The sequence below is a fragment of the Anser brachyrhynchus genome, assembly GCF_964034855.1.
Source record: "Anser brachyrhynchus genome assembly, chromosome: 1".
Lineage (NCBI taxonomy): Eukaryota > Metazoa > Chordata > Aves > Anseriformes > Anatidae > Anser > Anser brachyrhynchus.
This window is the reverse complement of record NC_137694.1, coordinates 79376006-79391363: the sequence shown is the minus strand read 5'-3', so window position 1 is coordinate 79391363 and position 15358 is coordinate 79376006. Positions and strand designations below refer to the sequence as shown.

General features: G+C 46.5%; 1 long non-coding RNA gene across 1 annotated transcript; it reads right to left on the bottom strand.

Annotated features, from left to right (window-relative positions):
* Positions 1–44: 44 nt before the first annotated feature.
* LOC308195576 lies at positions 45–9194 on the bottom strand. Its single transcript, XR_013951620.1, has 3 exons — positions 5749–9194; positions 5595–5663; positions 45–124 (listed from the first exon to the last, which is right to left on the bottom strand). It is a non-coding gene; the product is annotated as an uncharacterized lncRNA (long non-coding RNA).
* Positions 9195–15358: the final 6164 nt, after the last annotated feature.

Sequence of the window (15358 nt, the reverse complement as noted above, 5' to 3'; positions counted from 1 at the left end):
AGCAAGCTCTGTTAATTATCACTCATTTTGTCCTCCCGCCCCCCCACCTCCCCTTGCATTGTGAGATTATTTCGGAGGCAGTACTTCTCAGGGGAATGATTGTTCCTGATCCAACTTCACTCGTCTGTAATAATAAAAAAAAAATAAATCACTGTCTTATGCTTTGTAACTATGTATTTATTTAATCTACAGAACTAAAAATATGCTTGCAGTAAACAAAGCAGCCATTCAGAAGCTTTTTAAGATGTCTTTTACAAGTAAATGATAACGCAACAAAGTAGGGAACATGAGAGATTTGGGGGGTTTCTCTTGAAGTAGTTTACATTCTAAAAATTTTTCCTGCTAAGTATCATCCTGCCTATATTTTATGAGAAATAATCTTTCTGGCAACAACATGAACTACCTGCATTGGAAAGGAAACAGTGGAAAGCTGTTACTATGTCATTATAGATCATTTAATCAAACGTACCACTTTGAGTTATTTTAACAATAAGTAAATGACAAAAACATTTCTAAAATCTTATTCTACCATGAATATTGAAGTCCCTGGTTATAAGTATTTGTTCCCCTGCTATCTGTGGGAACAGAAAGCTTCAGTCTAAAGAAAAACACAAGTATACACAAGCAGAAATACCGAAGGAATGTTTGAAAGGTATGTTGATCAATCCTACAATTGCATGGATTAATAGCCCAGAATTATGTATCAGAACACCTGCAATGTCATTTTATTGATCCTTAGCAGTGGACAAGTAGAACTTATGAGACAGCTCTTCTGTGACGGTCAGTTCTAGTTCAGTAAATGATTGTCTTGCTTTGCTCAGTTTAGTTGTGTAGTCATTGACTCAAGGTCAATTTCTGTGCAATCCCTAAGTGTCTCCAGAACAGCTCTGCCCCAGCCAGCTCCTTAAAGCCTGTACCATGCATGGACCTGTGATAAGAGAAGTAGAATAAACCCAGGCACCTGAACCTTCAGAACCATTGAAAACAATCACCTTTAAAACACTGATGAATTTGAGGTCTGAGGTCACAACTTATTCTAGTGCACTTTCTGGGAGTCAGACATTTACTTTTCATCCACCATACCTTTTACAGTATTTAAGGAAAAGTTCCTCTGAATCACGTGTACATGCAAGTTGGTGCCAGAAACCAAACTTCTGGCAGAATATTTTTTCCTACAGTAATATCTCCTTTGCTTACTTTTTTTATAAAGCAAAATCTAATTGCTTCCAGAAATATTGTGTTTCTATTCGTTGGATGTATTTTAACTTACTTTTCTCCCAGAAAAGAAAATCTGTGGTGTTTTTCAGCATTCTTTCCTCAGCTAGCTGTTCAAATCTGATCATAATAATTCACTAGATGTTTTCATAAGAAGAAGAAGGTTTCTTTTGTAAAGAAAAGCTCACAAATAAGAGGTTGTACCTGGCAAAAGTGTCTGGCAAAGCCTGAATTTAATAGGGGCAGGATCACAGAGCAAAAGAAGAACAAAGCACATTTTTGGTGCAGTTACTGAAAGTTGCAGAAACACTAGAAAATTAAATTAATAAGCGGTTTGTTGTGTTTTTATTTTTTTTCTTTGAATACTGTATCAGGAAATAATCTTAAAATTAAAAAAAATAAAAATAGAAAAGCTGCATGATAGAGAAGCTTAAGCTCAAAGTTCAAGAACCAGCTGAAACAGCCACAGAAGTACCTGCAGAGATGCACTTATATCTTTGACCCAGTTTTACGAAACTGAAGTCAATTACAGTTTTATGTGAGCAAAAGATGTTTCCATCTGGACACAAGGTGAGTAAAAGCTGTACAAACAGTTCAAAAATACGATAAAATGTTTCCATTGACATAGACTATGGAAGCCTTTCTGAAAAACTAACTGCAACCTTTATGTCCCTTATCGGAAAAACATCAAATTCACTCCCATGAAACTTATGTCCATTGAATTTAGACTAAAAGCAAAGCATTTTTAACTGTCACAGACATATGGAAAACAGCGCTTTAGGCACCTCACCTAAATTTTTTGGCTGAATAATTTTATGGCTGATAATAATATCTGCAGTTACTGCACAAGCCAAATTATGATAGTAAAGATAAGAGTAATTAAATCTTACTCTTGTAGAGTATAAACTGAATTGTCAGGAGGTGTTTTTTTTCTTACAAATCTTATTATGTACAACATTGTGCATTTTTAATGGAATATTAGAAATACGTTCACTTTTTTTTTGGAAGCCTCTGGTGCTTGAATACCACTGATTATAGGGGAGTGGATTGCTGATATCATCTGGCATCAGATAATTTTAAGTGTCCTTGGTGGAAACCCACAAGGTCTGCAAACACACAAGCAAACATTCATACTGAGAGCAATGAATTATGCTTATTTTCAAAAGTACATAGAAATATATACCAATTGTATTAAAGCATCCACAGTGTTTATAAGTGCTTTAGTAAGTTTTGAATTTTTTAGCCTGTTTCATTGCAAGAATTAGACACTATTTCTACATTGAGTATTCAGGACACATCCTTCTGCATGTCAGCGTGGAGATCTGGGAGAAAGACTCGGTGGCAGAACTCCCACTTTTCTTCTCCCCTAATGAGCCTTCCAGCCGTTCACAGACTGCTGAGAAAATCCAGGTCCTTAGAGGGTTCTGCATAAATCTCAGTGTGTTTTTCCATAGACAAGCCCAGCAGTGTATCAACTGGTTCTTTATGTGTAGAACACATATTAACATGTGAAACATAGAAACTAAAAGCCAACTTTGAATTTCTATACAACTATTTTTATAATTGCACCCTAAGAGAGCATTATTTTATTTCTATAACCTTTGTTGTTGTACAGATACAATAACTTTGTCAAAAAGGTGAAAGAAATCCTAGGGTGTATCAGGCAAAACAGTTCCAGCAGGGACTGCTTACAAATATAGAGGTACATGGGATACAGAATCAGAGGGATTGTGGTACAAAGTGCTGTTGAGACCTCATCTGAAGTACCATGTATAGTCCCATATGTTAAAAACTGAAACAGCTATGGATAAGGAATAACAACACAACTAAGTAAATAGAGACCCCCACTCTCTTGTACAAGGAGTCTGGAGCTTGGCTAGTTCCATCTAGCACAGGAAAAGCTGCGTGGATAGAATCACCCTCTAGAAAAGTTTTTGGGCAGAAGTCTTTTCTGTTTAGGGTACCTCTTTAGGCTAAAAGATAATATTGGTGTGCACAAAATGGGCATAAGCTGCCATTGGGATTCTAACTAGAAATTTCTAATGCATTGATGCTCTGAAACAGTCTTCAAATATGAGTAATGGGGACAAGGAATGTCTTGAAGTTAATAACAAAATCAGGCTTAGTCTTAAGACAAAGTATGTTTTTTTTTTTTTCCTCCTGAATCTAAGCAAGAGGGATATTTCATAGCAGTAGCTTTTTGAAGCTTTAGTACATATTATACACATAATTTTAACTTCTTTACCCAGAAGGAAAAAGAAAGTATTTAATCTACAAGTTAACTAGTTACATATCATCTTCTGAAAACTACCCCAAAAAATAGGCACAGTTAAATCACAAGAAACTTGATGCCTCTGTTGTCTTAAACACTGAATCAAAATTAATTTATTATTATTATTATTTAATATAGGTTAGCATATTATCTCTAAGAAATACCAGACATTCCCCTGCGTATTTATTCTGATTGGATAGGGAAGTGGAGAACAACAGCTAGTTAGGTGTACTTTGAATTCAGTGACCTACTGTTTGCAGTCGTGGCAGTTTGGAGCGAGAAAAGATGTGCAGAAGCATAAACCACTCTAGATCCAGCCCGCTTCTAGTTATGAGTTTTGTCACTTCTGCATATCTGAGCAGAAGTGGGGGCATGCTGTCATCTGAGGCGGCTAAAACAGAATTATTATTTTTCCAGCTTACTTCTCAGCTGCGCCAACTTCAGCCATCTCATTTCATTCATCACAACATAGGTTTCACCAGCTAACAAAGCTGTGAGCGAGGACTGCATTTTACCACATGTCAAAGTTCTCTTCTGTGACTCTTGTGGAAAAAATGCATATAGCCACCAAGAATAGAAAGTGAAACTGAGGCATATCTTGCTTATGAGCTGATGGCTCCCTCTCCTCTGGAAGCTATTCAATATGGCAGATAGATTTGAAATAAAACTTCTGTAACAGCAGGCTGTGATAACAAACCCTCATTTTGAGGTTGGAAAAGCTCATAGCTACAAAGGGTGCATCTGAAAGACAGCTGGTATTTCTTTTCTGCATGCAGATGACAAAAGGTGTCAATAAGCACAATTTTGAATGCTTATAAAAAGCTTTGTATGCTTTTTGAATCACTAATGATTCAAAAGCCTTGTATGAAGTGAATTACAAAGGATTGGCAATTATCTAAAATCACAGGAGGAGTCATCATCCTTCCCACACTGTTTTATTAGTTCCCCTAGCTTAATAGCATCACTCTTCACTCAATTTTTTGCCTCAGCCTTTTAGTTCTCACCCACATGCAAGACCAAGACCCCAAGCTAAGAACTCAAGAGCGCTGTGTGGCTCGGGTGAATATCAGAGCACATCAAGCAGCACGTGTGCTTCTCAAACGCTTAATGATGCATGCATCAGAATTGCTGCCTGCAGAGATTAAACAGCATACTTCTAATGGTTTCACCCCAGGCCACTGACTGTGCTTTTGGACTACAAGTAGTCTAACCACACCAACTTCTAACACCATATCAGGGCTGTAATAAGTGATCCATGGCGTAACTAATCTACTGCAATAGTTTGTGTGTTGCCTTGTCTCACTGACACCAAAAAAAAAAAAAACAATAAACAAAAAAGGTACTACCCGCGCATTTTTATAACACAAGATCTTAGAGGGCAGATATCCCAAGAAAAATGTTTCAAATGTTATCTGAGACAGTTTGCACTTTTTTAAACTTGAAAGATCAATGCTATTATGCTCTTTCCCCACACATCCAAACAATAACAAGGTTAAAATAACATTAGCTCTTAATTTCAAAACAATCTTCCAAAATGAAGAAGGCTGCAATGATTAATTTGTTGACTTAAAGCACTGAAACTTTAAACATAGTGTATTGAGATAATCTCAGACATAAGTGGAAAATCACTGGAAAGGAAGGCCACAGATAAAAACACGATACAAAGGTGATAGCAGTTAACTCTTTGCCTTCAGAAGCTGTGCTAGAGTTAAGCCTTCAACAACTCAAGGCCTCATCTTCACACAAATCACAGCTACACTTGGCAAAAAACTCTTGAATTCTTTGACCTTTGCAAGAGTTATGCAGATGCTTGTCTTTAAAAACTTATTATATTAATAATATATTTTTTTGTAGCTTTCAAGATTCACAGTAATAACATCAGGAAAATCAGTAGATTTTCATGCTATCACAAGTCATTTGTGGGACATCTCAGCACTGTCAATATAAGATTAAGACAAAATTAGTGAACGTTTCTAAAATTGCAAATGGGCATACTGGAATATTGTTATTTCTCTCTTGCCTTTTTCAGAGGGAAGAAATTAACCAAGGAAGGTTTTTTCTTAGTCCTTAAATTCAGAAGTGGGAAGACAGTAGAGATTTTTCTTACTTCAAGAGCCTTAACTGTAGGATGCAGTTCTTATAGGATGACAAGAACACACTTGCATACATGAAGAGCCTTAGAGGCAAACAGAGAGAACAATTTTTGTTACTTTTTAGAAATATATTACTGTCTCATTATTCTATGGTAAATACAAGCTTACTTTTAATTTCAGCAGAGCTCCTCCAGCTGCTAAACATCTTAGTTCTACCTAAGTCTACTTGCCTTAACTTCCAACTTCAGTAGTGCAGTCTTGCCAGAGCACTGAATGCATTAATACAGTTAAACCAAACAAGCTGCCCCCACCAGCCTGTAACCACCTCCCTCCCTAAAGCAATTAGGAAGACTCCCTCCAACAGAGTAATTACTGCCCCTATAATCCTTCCCACCTTCTCCAGGCTTTAGCTGCCTATTTTCAAGATGAACACTAATATAGCACAGCTGTGTAACCTTGGATGGGGCTTCTTTGAAAACAGTTCCAGGGGGAGAAAGAGCTGTGAAAATTTGTACCTGGGGGTCTCCACAGCTTCTGCCCATGGGCTGGAAGCTGGGCTTAGGCTTGGGCCCCTGCCCTTAGACCTTTCTTGTGAGCTGTGGAAGGTTGGCTGCATCCAAGCTTGCAATACACAGATCATGACCTTGCTCTGCTGGCTTGTCTTGACTTTTGACCTGCTGAGTTATTGGAGGTTTGACTGTTAATTACTGGGCCACAGACTGAACCGTTACCATCACCAGACGGTAACTCCTGGCTTGCCTTAGTAGGGTCTGTATTTAACATGCTTGCATCAGAAGATGCTCGGTTGCTTTACAAAATCATTATATATAACTATGTATTCATGTTTCTTAACTTCTGCTGTTCATAATCATCTTTGTTAACAAAATCAAAGCAGTACCTCCCCCAGCTGCTATCAACACAGTTCAAGGTGATGATCATAATTCTTCCATACATAAAAGCAGAAAAGGCGCAGACCAAGCCTGATAAATGTGAATTTGTGTACTTTGAAAGCAGTTTCAAGACACTGTCCTCATAGTTCAAAAGCTCCATAAATTGCCGTTAACAGGGTCAAATGCAGCATTGAGCACAACTCTGTCAGGAATGAATTAAGGTAGTACTCAGAACAAGTACAGATGTCAGAGAGCATCAGTTAGCCATGTTTTACTCTTCGAGAGATTTTTACTTAAGAAGTTAGGTGGTAAGTAGCAAACATAAAAAGTTTGCTTTAATGGCTAGTAATCATGAGAATGAACTGGATTAATTCGCAGTTATACAGAATGAGCCAGTACTGAGACCATCCACCTGCTCTCCTTTCCAAACTATATAACACAGATACATGCAGCAAGGCTATACATATCAGATTTTTTTTTGGAGAAAGGTGGTGCCTTGATCATCCTGCAAGTCTTGAACTTCCATGCATTCTCTGTGAAGGGAGATTTCCTTCTCACCCCAGGGCATGCAGGAATGTGTATAGGAATCATGACAGGGCTCTCATAAATCAGAATATTGCTTTGATAGAAGCAGTTATTTTGATCGCTCCAAAAACCCATCAGCTATGGATAACAATCTCTTCTGCTTTGGACTTCTGTGTAACTTAACATACAGCATAACATTTTGCCACTAAACCCACCTAGCTCTGCTCCCTGAACCAGCAGCATGGTTCTCTTTCCACACCACAAGAGACACAATGCACATGCTCAGCAGAAAATACAAAATGAACTTGGAACTTCTAGTTGGGGCTTCCTGCCCACCCCCACTCCCTGAGAGCTCTGAATAAAAAAAGAGACAGCTTCTTCTCTTTGTTCATCCTTCTCCCCTACCACTGTGAACCTGAAGTGAGAGGTCTTCTGTCTTGTGAAGTGCTTCATCTCTTAGCAGTCACAGTTCCTTCTTCTTCATTCACGTGATGTGTCGTGACCACTTTGTTAAGCTGAGCTTGAATGACAATTTCTGCAGCAGTAGAACATATTTTTCGCAACAAACTAGGTAATCACAGAAAGTGAATTATAAGGATGGGTCCCTTTCAACTTGGGATATTCTATGATTACTTTAGGCTTACAGTTTAAGTTTATGACTTTACCAGCCTGAATTGGGAACCTAGTTTTTATGCTTTTGTACTACTGGGGGAGAGAGAGCTCAAATCAGGAGCCTCCCTGTCTCCTCTGGCTTGGCATGAAATTTAAATTCTTAAAATAAACAAGGTGAATGCCTGTCAGATGTTTTCACAGCAAATGAATATCATCGCAGTGTAGACACAAGGCCGCATTCCACTTCTGTAAGAAGCTGAACATTACATACTGCTGAAAACAAAAATTCAGTGAGTTTGCTTCATGAATTTTTTTGTTTATGCATTAAAAATTTTGAACGTTTAATAGCTCACAACATTATGTCTGTTCCAAATGGAACACAAGAAGCAAAAGCATCACATGGTTATTAAGAACTGCATGCACTCCAAGTTTTAGAATACAAAGATTTGTTGTGTTGCTTGTAATCCATTTTAATCTCTTTAATGCACCAGGAAATAGCATGCATATCTTGTGAAGGATCTTGAAGACTACTCTATAGATACTTTATGCAGACTTACTGTCCCTAAAATAGCCTCCTCTACGACAAACTGATTTGCAAGGGATATACGTACTCTTGCTTCCTAGCTGTTGACAAGACAAACTGCAAGGATCATAGCTTTAATAAGCATTAACTTACCTTGAAATTCAGGACCGTCATCTTTGATCCTGACAGCAGTTTGAATGTATGAATATGCATGTTCATTAGTATCACCGTATTTTGGGGTGGGACTTGAATAAATAATCTATTGATTATATTTGTACAGGAAAAGGGAAGACAAAATACCAACAATGTTAAGCACAAGAAGAAAACCCAGCAAATATAGCCATATTAATAACTGTTCAAGTCTAATACATACTGCAAAAGTTAAATGTTTCATTTGACTCAAACCTTAGAAGGAGGAAGTCACTGAAGGACTAATCATCTTCTAATGATATAAATACTCCTGCTAACAATTACATTTAATTAAATTATTAACTAGGTGTTGACTATTTACCTAGGGCTTTGTAAGTTTGAAGCACTCTGAATAGCTGTTATTATTGTACTGCTTGTAACTAAATAGCTTTCCTAGAGCATTATGCACACAGGATTCTGCTGCAATCTCTGTGAACTGATATCCCAATTATGCCACTGCCACTCATTGCTCATAAAATGCACAAAGCTATATGCAATTTTTTTTCTCTTAGAGAACTGTAAGAAAGATAAATGATATCCGATTACTAGCTGAGAACATGACATCAGTTGTTTGATTCTCCCAGTAGGTAATAGCATACATTCCTGTGTTAGCGTATATTAATTCTATCCAATTTGAGGTTGGACTAGATGATCTTGGAGGTCTCTTCCAAACTAGACGATTCTGTGATTCTGTGATTCTGTGATTCTGTGAATTTCTTTCAAGTCTATATGGAAAATGAGACCTTCTTGCAGCAATAATAGCATGAAATGGAATATTTTAATGGGTCTCTGTTCCTACGAACTGCTTGATATGGACCAAATCCCAAACTGCTAAATTCAACAGAAGATTGTTATTGACTGAAGTGGACTGTTGGAAAGATGTCATATTCAAAAGAATAAAATGTTGAGATCTTTCTTCCAAAGGAAATACTTTAATTTGATATCCAGGAAACAGGTGTACATAACAGGATCTGGGGATGCACTGGATGCAACTGGGGATGCACTGCAGTGAGTCCAGAGAGTGCACTGGCAAAACTGGGGATTCACTGCAGTGAGTCCAGAGAGTGCACTGGCACCACTGGGGATGCACTGCAGTGACTCCAGAGAGTGCACTGGCACCACTGGGGATGCAGGGCAGTGAGTCCAGAGAGTGCACTGGCACCACTGGGGATGCAGTGCAGTGAGTCCAGAGAGTGCACTGGCACCACTGGGGATGCAGTGCAGTGAGTCCAGAGAGTGCACTGGCACCACTGGGGATGCAGTGCAGTGAGTCCAGAGAGTGCACTGGCACCACTGGGGATGCACTGCAGTGAGTCCAGAGAGTGCACTGGCACCACTGGGGATGCAGTGCAGTGAGTCCAGAGAGTGCACTGGCACCACTGGGGATGCAGTGCAGTGACTCCAGAGAGTGCACTGGCAACACTGGGGATGCACTGCCGTGAGTCCAGACAGTGCACTGGCACCACTGGGGATGCAGTGCAGTGAGTCCAGAGAGTGCACTGACACCACTGGGGATGCACCCCGGTGAGTCCAGAGAGTGCACTGGCACCACTGGGGATGCAGTGCAGTGAGTCCAGAGAGTGCACTGGCACCACTGGGGATGCACTGCAGTGAGTCCAGAGAGTGCACTGGCAGCACTGGGGATGCAGTGCAGTGAGTCCAGAGAGTGCACTGGCACCACTGGGGATGCACTGCAGTGAGTCCAGAGAGTGCACTGGCACCACTGGGGATGCAGTGCAGTGAGTCCAGAGAGTGCACTGGCACCGCTGGAGGTGCACTGCAGTGAGTCCAGAGAGTGCACTGGCACCACTGAGGATGCAGTGCAGTGAGTCCAGAGAGTGCACTGGCACCACAGGGGATCACCCCGGTGAGTCCAGAGAGTGCACTGGCACCACTGGGGATGCACTGCAGTGAGTCCAGAGAGTGCACTGGCACCACTGGGAATGCACTGCAGTGGGTCCAGAGAGTGCACTGGCACCAGTGGGGATGCACTGCAGTGAGTCCAGAGAGTGCACTGGCACCACTGGGGATGCAGTGCAGTGAATCCAGAGAGTGCACTGGCACCACTGGGGATGCAGCGCAGTGAGTCCAGAGAGTGCACTGGCAGCACTGGGGATGCAGTGCAGTGAGTCCAGAGAGTGCACTGGCACCACTGGGGATGCACTGCAGTGAGTCCAGAGAGTGCACTGGCACCACTGGGGATGCAGTGCAGTGAGTCCAGAGAGTGCACTGGCACCGCTGGAGGTGCACTGCAGTGAGTCCAGAGAGTGCACTGGCACCACTGAGGATGCAGTGCAGTGAGTCCAGAGAGTGCACTGGCACCACAGGGGATCACCCCGGTGAGTCCAGAGAGTGCACTGGCACCACTGGGGATGCACTGCAGTGAGTCCAGAGAGTGCACTGGCACCACTGGGAATGCACTGCAGTGGGTCCAGAGAGTGCACTGGCACCAGTGGGGATGCACTGCAGTGAGTCCAGAGAGTGCACTGGCACCACTGGGGATGCAGTGCAGTGAATCCAGAGAGTGCACTGGCACCACTGGGGATGCAGCGCAGTGAGTCCAGAGAGTGCACTGGCACCACTGGGGATGCAGTGCAGTGAGTCCAGAGAGTGCACTGGCACCACTGGGGATGCACTGCAGTGAGTCCAGAGAGTGCACTGGCACCACTGGGGATGCAGCGCAGTGAGTCCAGAGAGTGCACTGGCACCACTGGGGATGCAGTGCAGTGAGTCCAGAGAGTGCACTGGCACCACTGGGGATGCACTGCAGTGAGTCCAGAGAGTGCACTGGCACCACTGGGGATGCAGTGCAGTGAGTCCAGAGAGTGCACTGGCACCACTGGGGATGCAGTGCAGTGAGTCCAGAGAGTGCACTGGCACCACTGGGGATGCACTGCAGTGAGTCCAGAGAGTGCACTGGCACCAGTGGGGATGCAGTGCAGTGACTCCAGAGAGTGCACTGGCACCACTGGGGATGCACTGCAGTGAGTCCAGAGAGTGCACTGGCACCACTGGGGATGCAGTGCAGTGAGTCTAGAGAGTGCACTGGCACCGCTGGAGGTGCACTGCAGTGAGTCCAGAGAGTGCACTGGCACCACTGAGGATGCAGTGCAGTGAGTCCAGAGAGTGCACTGGCACCACTGGGGATGCAGTGCAGTGAGTCCAGAGAGTGCACTGGCACCAGTGGGGATGCAGTGCAGTGAGTCCAGAGAGTGCACTGGCACCACTGGGGATGCACTGCAGTGAGTCCAGAGAGTGCACTGGCACCACTGGGGATGCACTGCAGTGAGTCCAGAGAGTGCACTGGCACCAGTGGGGATGCAGTGCAGTGAGTCCAGAGAGTGCACTGGCACCACTGGGGATGCAGTGCAGTGAGTCCAGAGAGTGCACTGGCACCACTGGTGATGCAGTGCAGTGAGTCCAGAGAGTGCACTGGCACCACTGGGGATGCAGTGCAGTGAGTCCAGAGAGTGCACTGGCACCACTGGGGATGCGCTGCAGTGAGTCCAGAGAGTGCACTGGCACCACTGGGGATGCACTGCAGTGAGTCCAGAGAGTGCACTGGCAATACTGGGGATGCAGTGCAGTGAGTCAACAGAGTTCACTGGCACCACTGGGGATGCACTGCAGTGAGTCCAGAGAGTGCACTGGCACCACTGGGGATGCACTGCAGTGAGTCCAGAGAGTGCACTGGCACCACTGGGGATGCAGTGCAGTGAGTCCAGAGAGTGCACTGGCACCACTGGGGATGCAGTGCAGTGAGTCCAGAGAGTGCACTGGCACCACTGGAGATGCACTGCAGTGAGTCCAGAGAGTGCACTGGCACCACTGGGGATGCAGTGCAGTGAGTCCAGAGAGTGCACTGGCACCAGTGGGGATGCAGTGCAGTGAGTCCAGAGAGTGCACTGGCACCACTGGGGATGCAGTGCAGTGAGTCTAGAGAGTGCACTGGCACCGCTGGAGGTGCACTGCAGTGAGTCCAGAGAGTGCACTGGCACCACTGGGGATGCACTGCAGTGAGTCCAGAGAGTGCACTGGCACCACAGGGGATCACTCCGGTGAGTCCAGAGAGTGCACTGGCACCACTGGGGATGCACTGCAGTGAGTCCAGAGAGTGCACTGGCACCACTGGGGATGCAGCGCAGTGAGTCCAGAGAGTGCACTGGCACCACTGGGGATGCAGCGCAGTGAGTCCAGAGAGTGCACTGGCACCACTACGGATGCACTGCAGTGAGTCCAGAGAGTGCACTGGCCCCACTGGGGATGCAGCGCAGTGAGTCCAGAGAGTGCACTGGCCCCACTGGGGATGCAGTGCAGTGAGTCCAGAGAGTGCACTGGCATCAGTGGGGATGCAGTGCAGTGAGTCCAGAGAGTGCACTGGCACCACTGGGGATGCAGTGCAGTGAGTCCAGAGAGTGCACTGGCACCACTGGGGATGCAGTGCAGTGAGTCCAGAGAGTGCAGTGACACCACTGGGGATGCAGTGCAGTGAGTCCAGAGAGTGCACTGGCACCACTGGGGATGCAGCGCAGTGAGTCCAGAGAGTGCACTGGCACCACTGGGGATGCAGTGCAGTGAGTCCAGAGAGTGCAGTGGCACCACTGGTGATGCAGTGTAGTGAGTCCAGAGAGTGCACTGGCACCACTGGTGATGCAGTGTAGTGAGTCCAGAGAGTGCACTGGCACCACTGGGGATGCAGTGCAGTGAGTCCAGAGAGTGCACTGGCACCACTGGGGATGCACTGCAGTGAGTCCAGAGAGTGCACTGGCACCACTGGGGATGCAGCGCAGTGAGTCCAGAGAGTGCACTGGCACCACTGGGGATGCAGTGCAGTGAGTCCAGAGAGTGCACTGGCACCACTGGGGATGCAGTGCAGTGAGTCCAGAGAGTGCACTGGCACCACTGGGGATGCAGTGCAGTGAGTCCAGAGAGTGCACTGGCACCGCTGGAGGTGCACTGCAGTGAGTCCAGAGAGTGCACTGGCACCACAGAGGATGCAGTGCAGTGAGTCCAGAGAGTGCACTGGCACCACTGGGGATGCAGAGCAGTGAGTCCAGAGAGTGCACTGGCACCAGTGGGGATGCAGTGCAGTGAGTCCAGAGAGTGCACTGGCACCACTGGGGATGCAGTGCAGTGAGTCCAGAGAGTGCACTGGCACCACTGGGGATGCAGTGCAGTGAGTCCAGAGAGTGCACTGGCACCACTGGGGATGCAGTGCAGTGAGTCCAGAGAGTGCACTGGCACCACTGGGGATGCAGTGCAGTGAGTCCAGAGAGTGCACTGGCACCACTGGTGATGCAGTGCAGTGAGTCCAGAGAGTGCACTGGCACCACTGGGGATGCAGTGCAGTGAGTCCAGAGAGTGCACTGGCACCACTGGGGATGCGCTGCAGTGAGTCCAGAGAGTGCACTGGCACCACTGGGGATGCACTGCAGTGAGTCCAGAGAGTGCACTGGCAATACTGGGGATGCAGTGCAGTGAGTCAACAGAGTTCACTGGCACCACTGGGGATGCACTGCAGTGAGTCCAGAGAGTGCACTGGCACCACTGGGGATGCACTGCAGTGAGTCCAGAGAGTGCACTGGCACCACTGGGGATGCAGTGCAGTGAGTCCAGAGAGTGCACTGGCACCACTGGGGATGCAGTGCAGTGAGTCCAGAGAGTGCACTGGCACCACTGGGGATGCACTGCAGTGAGTCCAGAGAGTGCACTGGCACCAGTGGGGATGCAGTGCAGTGAGTCCAGAGAGTGCACTGGCACCACTGGTGATGCAGTGCAGTGAGTCCAGAGAGTGCACTGGCACCACTGGGGATGCAGTGCAGTGAGTCTAGAGAGTGCACTGGCACCGCTGGAGGTGCACTGCAGTGAGTCCAGAGAGTGCACTGGCACCACTGAGGATGCAGTGCAGTGAGTCCAGAGAGTGCACTGGCACCACAGGGGATCACTCCGGTGAGTCCAGAGAGTGCACTGGCACCACTGGGGATGCACTGCAGTGAGTCCAGAGAGTGCACTGGCACCACTGGGGATGCAGCGCAGTGAGTCCAGAGAGTGCACTGGCACCACTGGGGATGCAGCGCAGTGAGTCCAGAGAGTGCACTGGCACCACTAGGGATGCACTGCAGTGAGTCCAGAGAGTGCACTGGCCCCACTGGGGATGCAGCGCAGTGAGTCCAGAGAGTGCACTGGCCCCACTGGGGATGCAGTGCAGTGAGTCCAGAGAGTGCACTGGCACCAGTGGGGATGCAGTGCAGTGAGTCCAGAGAGTGCACTGGCACCACTGGGGATGCAGTGCAGTGAGTCCAGAGAGTGCACTGGCACCACTGGGGATGCAGTGCAGTGAGTCCAGAGAGTGCACTGGCACCACTGGGGATGCAGTGCAGTGAGTCCAGAGAGTGCACTGGCACCACTGGGGATGCAGCGCAGTGAGTCCAGAGAGTGCACTGGCACCACTGGGGATGCAGTGCAGTGAGTCCAGAGAGTGCACTGGCACCACTGGGGATGCAGTGTAGTGAGTCCAGAGAGTGCACTGGCACCACTGGTGATGCAGTGTAGTGAGTCCAGAGAGTGCACTGGCACCACTGGGGATGCAGTGCAGTGAGTCCAGAGAGTGCACTGGCACCACTGGGGATGCGCTGCAGTGAGTCCAGAGAGTGCACTGGCACCACTGGGGATGCACTGCAGTGAGTCCAGAGAGTGCACTGGCAATACTGGGGATGCAGTGCAGTGAGTCAACAGAGTTCACTGGCACCACTGGGGATGCACTGCAGTGAGTCCAGAGAGTGCACTGTCACCACTGGGGATGCACTGCAGTGAGTCCAGAGAGTGCACTGGCACCACTGCGGATGCAGTGCAGTGAGTCCAGAGAGTGCACTGGCACCACTGGGGATGCAGGGCAGTGAGTCCACAGAGTGCACTGGCACCACTGGGGATGCAGTGCAGTGAGTCCAGAGAGTGCACTGGCACCACTGGGGATGCACTGCAGTGAGTCCAGAGACTGCACTGGCACTGCTGGGGATGCAGTGCGGTGGGTCCAGAGAGT